Source organism: Eulemur rufifrons, chromosome 20, assembly GCF_041146395.1.
Source record: "Eulemur rufifrons isolate Redbay chromosome 20, OSU_ERuf_1, whole genome shotgun sequence".
NCBI lineage: Eukaryota > Metazoa > Chordata > Mammalia > Primates > Lemuridae > Eulemur > Eulemur rufifrons.
Window position 1 is genome coordinate 14,701,469 of NC_091002.1, and position 8,497 is coordinate 14,709,965.

At 50.8% G+C, this 8,497-nt stretch overlaps 1 pseudogene; it reads right to left on the reverse strand.

The window, feature by feature from the left end:
* LOC138400689 (actin, cytoplasmic 1-like) lies at nt 1-1,096 on the reverse strand (annotated as a pseudogene).
* Between the last annotated feature and the right edge of the window lie 7,401 nt (nt 1,097-8,497).

The following is an 8,497-nucleotide window of genomic DNA, read 5'->3' on the forward strand; positions in this document are numbered from 1 at the left end:
TCATTTGTGGTGGATGGTGGAGGGGCAGACTCCTTGTACTCCTGCTTGCTGATTCACATCTGCTGGAACGTGGACAGCAAGGCCAGGATGGAGCCGCCAATCGACATGGAGTACTTGTGCTGGGGGGGGTGGGGGGTGGGGAGCAATGATCTTGATCTTCATCATGCTGGGAGCCAGGGCAGTGATCTGCATTCTGTTGTTGGTGTCTGGGTACCTGGTAGTGCCACCAGACAGCACTGTGTTGGCACACAGGTCCCTGCAGATGTCCATGTCACACTTCATGATGGGAGTTGCAGGTATTTTAATGGATGCCACAGGATTCCACACCCAGGAAGGAAGGCTGGAAGAGATCCTCAGAGAAACAGAACTGCTGTTTGCCGACAGTGACCACCTGACCAATGGGCAGCCTGTAGCTCTTTTCCAGGGAGAAGCTGGAGGCAGCGGTGGCCCTCTCCTTGATGTCACACACAATTTCCCACCTGGCCCCGGGGGTGAAGCTGTAGCCGTGCTCCCTGAGGATCCTCATGAGGTAGTTGGTCAGGTCCTGGCCAGCCAGGTCCAGATGCAGGATGAGGGCATACCCTTGTTGATGGGCACAGTGTGGGCGACCCTGTCACCAGAGTCTATCATGATGCCAGTGGTACGGCCAGAGGCATACAGGGACAGCTGAGCCTGAATGGCCATCTACATAGCCAGGGTGTTGAAGGTCTCAAATATGATCTGGATGAAGTTCTCACAGTTGGCTTTGGGGTTCGGGGGGCCTAGGTCAGCAGCACGAGGTACTCCTCAGAAGCCTCATGCAGCTTGCTTGTAGAAGGTGTGCTGCCAGATCTTCATCAAGCTCCCAGTTGGTGACAAGGTCATGTTCAATGGGGTGCTTCAGGGTCAGGATGCCTCTCGCTCCAGGGCACACTGCCCACGTAGGAGTCCTTTGGGTCCGTGCCCACCATCATGCCCTGGAGCCACTGTCAACAAGAAGTGCGGCAATCTCGTCATCCGTGTTGAGCTGCAGGGTGGGTGTGGACCAGTGGCAGCAGCAGGGTGAGGGCCAGGGGTCTGTGCTCACAGGGTGGACACGGTCTTGGTGGTTCTTCATCCCTTTTGGACTCACCATTCCTCTCCACCTTCAGCTCCACAGTGAAATATCAATATTATATCCACATGGATACCAGAAGCTTCCCTAGGGAACTGTGGCAAGAACTGATGTGCTCAGCTCCCTCAACCTTATCTCTGACACTCACTTGCTGGGTGACAGTCAGCAGCCTCACTTCTCTGGCCTATGATCCCTGTCTATAAAATGAGAAAATGGGGCTTGATGGTCCCTCAGAACCCTTCCACCTGGTTATTCTGGGTTTTCACTTCTCCTGGGCTGAGTTTGGGAGAAGATGGGAAGTAGAATAAGAGGACAGCGCTGCTGAGGATGACTCGGTTACTCATTAGGAACTCTATCCCTTATCTCTCGTGGGATCTTCCTTAAGCGAGATTGTGAAGTTGGCAGGATGGGATTCCCATGGGGGCTCTGTCTGTGACCCCAAATTTTGTGACCATGTAGTCACTCACTGATGATAACGGTGGCTTCTGTCTGTCATGTAGGAAAATTTGGAGAATAAAGCTTGGCCCAAAAGGCTAACACCTGGTTAGGGAAGGAAATGGGAGCCCTGAAGATAACATTTACTCTTTGAAGAGTGTCTCTCTCTGCCCTCAACCAGGCCCGACTGAGTGGCTGGTGTTCTGGATTCCATGGCTGCAGGATGCTGCCCAAGGTCGCCAGCACCCTCTTTCCTGTAGCTCTCCCACTAGCCCAGTTAGAACCCAGAAACTCTGCGGTGTTACTGAACTGTATTCAGTTGTAGTCTCTTGGACAGTTCCCTTCATCTCACGGCTCCTCCTCAGACAATGAGGAGTTTGCGGCAGAAGGTAGAAGCTCCCTCATAAGCTCTGACCTTCTCTGCTGCTCTCAAAGCAACATGACTTGGACAAACACCCGCTGAAGACTCTGTAACAGCCTGATTCTTCCCCCACACCCCAGTCAATGGCAACATCTTTACTCTGTGGCTTTAGTCAGAGAATATGAGTGACCCAAAGAGAAGATAAAAGGGAGAAAGATGGGAGGAAACTGTGGGAGAGGGAGAAGGGACATAGAAACCACGGGAGACTCACAGAAAAAGAGAAAAAAGTTAGATATAGGCACAAAGTGTCCCAGAGGAACAATGAGTTACCAAGAGATTGATAGAGACACATTGTCAGGGACAAACAGAAGGGGTGTGCTAGTTGGCGTGCACATACATGCGAAATGAATGAAGGATGAGGACATTCCACAGCTCTCTAGGTTACCAAGATGAAGATGAGATGGTGGCAATCACACCTAAGGCAGCCTGGAAAGTGTGAGATCAGCTCACTCCCCGGGTTGATCAGAAGGCCCAGCCCAGCACAGCCCAGGGGGCAGGGCCAGGAGCCATCCAGCAAGAGACCCTCCCCCAGCACTGTGAGCTGTGGGTGCCAGTTAGTCCCATGTATGACCTTGGAACTTGGTGTTCCTAGCAGGAACGGGGGTGGCTGGCTTGTCTCCAGTTCTTATACCTCACTTGCTGGCTACTGAAGGAATAGGCAGGGCCAAGGCAGCCGGACATTTCCAGGTTCTGGAACCACCAGACAGGCAGGTCACTCTTCAGAATGAAATCGTCTGGACTTTTGAGCCACCTGGTGCCATGCATCCTCTTCATGAATGTCCTGGGACCTGGTCTTAGTGAACAGTCCTTTTCCAGTAAGTACTGGGCCTCAGCCCTTGCCCCGGGGAGAGGGCAGTTCGCTGGGAGGAAGAAAGAAGGAACAAATCATCAGATCTGGGTTGCTTTCCACCATCTTAGTCCCGGTCCTGGGTTGGGAGAGGAGGGAGAGGTTTGGAAGACCCATTCTGTGGACGCAGAAACCCTGACTTACGCAATTCCCACTTTCAGCCCCCTTAAAGTGGAGAGTCTTTCTTGGGAAGGTGGCCGGGGGCAGGTGGGTAGAGTCACAGCGTCTAACACTTTTAGGAAGAGCTTATATTAATTGGAATCTGGGAGGCCTACGGGACCTTCCCCTCACCTCATGAGAAAGGCCCCCTTTTCAGGATATCATCTCTATCTGCTCCTGGTTCTTTCAAATGTAGCTCTAAAAAGTGTCCCTGCATCCCCAGGGGTTCCTTGACTTTGGGATGAAGGACAGTATCCAGAAGTCCCTCTAAACTTGAGACACTAATACTCCATGACTCTATGGTAATAATGATAATTGTTACCATTTGCTGAACATTGAGAACGTAGGGATTTCTGAGTAGGGATTTCCAAAAAAACAAACAAAAAAAGAGGACTAAATCTTGGCAGCCATGTAACCTTGGCCAAGTTCCATGTGTTTCGGTTTCCTCATCTGTAAAATGGGGATATTAATAGGACTCGTGTCATAGAGCTGTCATGAGGATTAAATGAGACAATACGTTTAAAATGCTTAGAAGAGTGTTTGGCTTACAGTAAGTACTTAAGAAATGTTAGCTAACATTACTGTGCATCACTTACTATGATTAAAACTTGACACACTTTGTCTCATTTCTTCCTCACAAGTCTGTGAGGCCAAAATGCTTTTACAGATGAAGAAACCAAGGTTCAGAGAGGGTAAGTGGCAGACCAAGAGTTAGAATTCAAAAACTAAACTGACTCCAGGGTGAGTGACATTAATCACCGCTGCAGTCCCCAAACCCCAGGCCACAGACCGGAATTGGTCTGCAGCCTGTTTGGAACCGGGTCACACAGCAGGAGGTGAGTGGCAGGTGAGTGAGCGAAGCTTCATCTGTATTTAGAGCGCTCGCCATTGCCTACCACTCCCCCCACCACACCCCGCCTCCCAGACTGTGGGAAAATTGTCTTCCATGAAACCGGTCCCTCATGCCAAAAAGGTTGGAGACTGCTAAATCATTGAATAACACTGCCCTCCAGAGGAACTTCCAAACATTGACAAAAGAGCAGATACGCTTAAACCAAAAAAGGCTACTTTGCCTTCCCGGGGACATATGCAATGTCAGGAGGCGTTTTGGGCTGTTGCAATTAGGGGTGCTACTCTATATAATGGGAAGAGGCGAGGGGTGCTGCTAAACATCCTACAGTGCACAGGAAAGCCCCCACAATGAAGAATTATCCAGCTCAAACGTCACTAGTGGTTGAGAAATTCTGCTTTTTAGCGGGGATGGGGCTAAGGACTGGGGTAAGAAGGAGGTCTGCAGGGAGGGTGATGCACACAATAGGGAAACACGCGAGGCCACCCCAAGGGAAAGGACTCCCGGGATCAGGCAAGATGAAAGCAAACTTCCCTGTCTCCCTAGAATCGCCATGTGTCTAGCAAAGGACGGGCACTGTGCCCTCCGAGGCTCATGTTGTAAGACTGCTCCTTTCCTAGGGGGATGCCCCAGAGTCAAAGAGCAATGTGAATTCCAAGAAAGGGACCTGTGTACGAGCGACAGAGAATGCCCGGACAACAGGAAGTGCTGCCTCTTCAACTGTGGAAAAAAATGTTTAGACCTCAAACAAGGTAATCGTCAGAGCCTCGTGATAACCAACCAACACCCCTACCCGCGTCCTCACCTGCTGCCTGCCTGGACTGGCACTGTCCCCTGGTTCACTGAGGGGTGGGCTCTGGACAAGATTGCTGGATTCGAGAGATCTGGGATGTAGGTTCGTTACTGCCTCTAATATGGTGTGTAACATCAGTAATGTTCTTGTCCCATCAGAGAATGTCTGAGACTCACCTTCCCCAAACAAAGATAGGTGAAGGAGTGGAATTGAATCAGATGGTTTTTTTGGCTACGTGGCTACTTTTTGCTATCATGATTTTCTGAGTTCCCAGGTGGCCATTATTGTCCTAACATATACCGACATTGTTGCCTCCAATGATAAGTTAAGAAGTTTATATTTCCTAGCTTTTTGCTCTGGGGTGACCACCTCTCTGCCTATACAACTTTGTACCAGGAATCCTCCCCTGCCCACTCCAGACCAGAGGGTTTTTCCTTTGCTGCTGCAATCTTTTTTTTTTTTTTTTTTGAGACAGAGTCTCACTCTGTTGCCCGGGCTAGAGTGAGTGCCGTGGCGTCAGCCTAGCTCACAGCAACCTCAAACTCCTGAGCTTAAGCGATCCTCCTGCCTCAGGCTCCCGAGTAGCTGGGACTACAGGCATGTGCCACCATGCCCGGCTAATTTTTTCTATATATATTTTTAGTTGGCCAGATAATTTCTTTCTATTTTTTAATAGAGATGGGGTCTCTGTCTTGCTCAGGCTGGTCTCGAACTCCTGACCTCGAGTGATCCACCCATCTCGGCCGCCCAGAGTGCTAGGATTATAGGCGTGAGCCACCTCGCCCGGCCTGCTGCTGCAATCTTAACTCCATGCCCATCTTCCGGGGCTCCAAAAAGACTATCAGAGATTCTTTATTTATTGGTTTAACAAATATTTATTGAGTGCCTCTGAGACCCATACTAGGATTTGGCCTGCTCAGCATGGTCAGGAAGGTTGGGAAAGCCTTCTCTGAGAAAGCAAGCCTGGAGTTGAGTTTAGAAAGATGGGTGGTGTTTTAGGCACAAAGCGAGTGGAAGGGCTTTCTAGGCACAGGGCACAGCACACACAAAGGCTCAGTGGTGCGGCCCAGGGAGGCCAGAATGCAGAGTGGACGTAGAGGGTTGGAGATGTGATCAGGTTTGTACTACGCCTTCAGAGAAGGAAAGAGGAGGAACGGAGTATCTTGGAGGACATCAAGGTGAAAGAAAAAGGTAGCCTGGACTAGAGAGGTAGCGGAGGGGATGAGGAAGAGTGGGGTGCCAGAGAGGTGTTTAGAAGATGAAGTGGACTGGGTTTGATAGGGGAGTGGAGTGTGCAGGCAGGGGCTACGTCGTTCACACACCTGCAGGCGAGGATCCTGAACCCAGACTTCCTGGTGCACATTTCAGTCCAGTTTTTACCAGCCTTTTAACCTTGGGCAAATTAACAACTTCCTCTCACTGTGCCTCAGTTTCCTCAGATAATGAAAGGATCAGTGTTAAAGGTCATTTTGAGGATCAAATAAATTGATGCATGCAGAGTGCTTCAAGCAACACCGGGCACATAATGACCACCTGATATATATTAGCTTAAATCATTTGTCATTCCTGACTGGGAGCTCCTAAGTAGCAAAGGCTGTTGCCTTTTCTTTGTCCCTGAAAGCATTTAGCACATAGTAGGTGTTCAATGAATGATTTATTCAGTTCAGATTAGGATATATTTTATTTTGCCCTCAACATTCCACAAAGTCCTGTACTGTGCCAGGCTACCTGTTAGGGATTTGGGATTCCAAGATGAAATCAGACACGATCCCTGCTCACCAGCAACTCACAGCCTCAGGGATGAGACCGAAGATGTAAACAAATGACGAGCATGCACACGAGATTCAGAAGCAAGGTGTGGCAATATGGGATGTAGAGTGCAGTCAGGAGAGATGTCACAGGGGAACTGAAGTCTGAGAAAGGCTTTGAAGGAAGAATGGGAGTGTCACGAATGAGTGGCAGTGGGTACATGGCGGGGCAAAGGCATGGGGAGCTGGCATAGCACGGTGTGCTGAGTACTGCTGGAGCACGCAGCTCACCGGGCACTGCCAGGGGAGGAGGCCAAAGCCACAGTAGGAGCCAGAGGATGAAGGGCCTTGTGAGTCACAGGAGGACTATGTCACAAAGTCAAGGGAGGTCTTATCCGTGGAATGACAGGATCAGCTTAGCTTTCAGACCCACCCGAGGCTTCTCTCTGGTGGGCAGCATAAAGGATTGATTGGTAGGGCCAGGACCGGAGGCAGGAGAATGGGTGCGAGGTTAGCTCGACAGCCCAGCCGTGAGATGCTGAGGCTTAAATCAAAGAGACTGGCAGACAGGTGAGGTCTGAGGAGGTAAAAGTCAGCAGGATTTAATTGTTTAGCTGTGGAGATTTGCCCTCATGGAACTAGGCAGGCATTGTTCAGCTGTGGCCCGTATCAGTTTGCTAGCTGTGCTGTGACAAAGTACCGCAGGCTGGGTACCCCAGGGGCGGGTTGTCTCCCAGTGCTGCAGGCTGCAAGTCCGAGGTCAAGGGATCAGCAGGACTGGTTCCTTCTCGGGGTTGTGAGGTGTCAGGAGGGTGAGGGAGAGTCTGTTCCATGCCTTCCCCTAGCTCCTGGCGCTGTGCTGGCGATTGTTGGCGTGCCTTGGCTTGCAGACGTGTCACCCGGATCTCTGCCTTCATGTTCACATGGTGCTCTCTCCCTGTGTGTGTGACTCTGCCCAAATTTACTCTTTTTTTACAAAGACACCAGTCATATTAGATTAGGGGCCCACCCTACTTTGGCATGACCTCATCTTAACTAACTGTGTCCACAGTGACCCTGTCTCCAGGGATGGGATACAGACACCCACTCCGGGGTCTCCCTGGCAATATGCGCAATACGTCAATGGAGCTTGGGTCCCGCGCTGTGATAGGGAAAAGGAGTTTATTCCAGTTTCATCTATGGTGGTTGCCAGGGGGAACAGTTTTGTTCCAGGATGGGTACTCTGAGTTCTCAACTCCAAGGTCTCTTTGCAGATATATGCACTATGCCAAAAAAAAGTGGCCCGTGCATGGCTTTGTTTCTCCGGTGGTGGTACGCTAAGGAGAACAATACCTGCTCCCTTTTCGTCTATGGTGGCTGCCTGGGAAACGAAAACAACTTCCAAACCAAAGTCAACTGCCTGAATTTCTGCCAAAAAAGACGTGAGTTCAGGGGCCCCAGTCTCGCCAGGGCCATGCTGGGAGGCCTGGGTGTTGGCTGGTCCGTCCCGGGATAGCTACGCCCTTGGCAGACCTGGCGCTGACAGAACCAGCTCCAAGCAGGAGGGAAGAGGGCACCTCGAAAAGGGGTAGACGATGTGGCTTTCTGGGAACTGAGGATCAACAGGGACGCGGGGGCCAATCGAAGCTGGCAAGTATGAGGAGAGGTAGGGGGGTGGAGGGAGGTGTGGACAGAGTGAAATCTCAGACACCTATTGCAGAGGGGTCATGGGACATCCAGCCTAGACACGTGAGCCAACCAGCCCTTCCAGGCCATCCATTTCGCCAACACGGCTTTTGCCAGCAATCCCCTCCCATCCAGTTTTCCTTGAAGGAGATGCAAACCCACTTCCTTTTAACGTCCTCCTGTGAAAAGATGTATAGACATAACCGCAAGTTCCAAAGATAAGCTGAGCCCAAGAAGCTCAGCTGGTCCTGTCCTGCTTTCTCAACAGACTTCTTCCTGAATGGATAAGAACACACTGGGACAACGGCCAGGATTTGGCTCACGCTCTGAGGACCTGTCCGTGAACCTGACTGATGCTCTGGCTTGGCTTCCATAGTTCCACTGTCAGCGTTCTGAGGCCCGTACCTCTCCCCAAACTGAACCTCAGGGTCTGCCTCCCCTTCCCCCCTCTCCACCCCTTTTCATGATTAATATCCTTCTGATTTG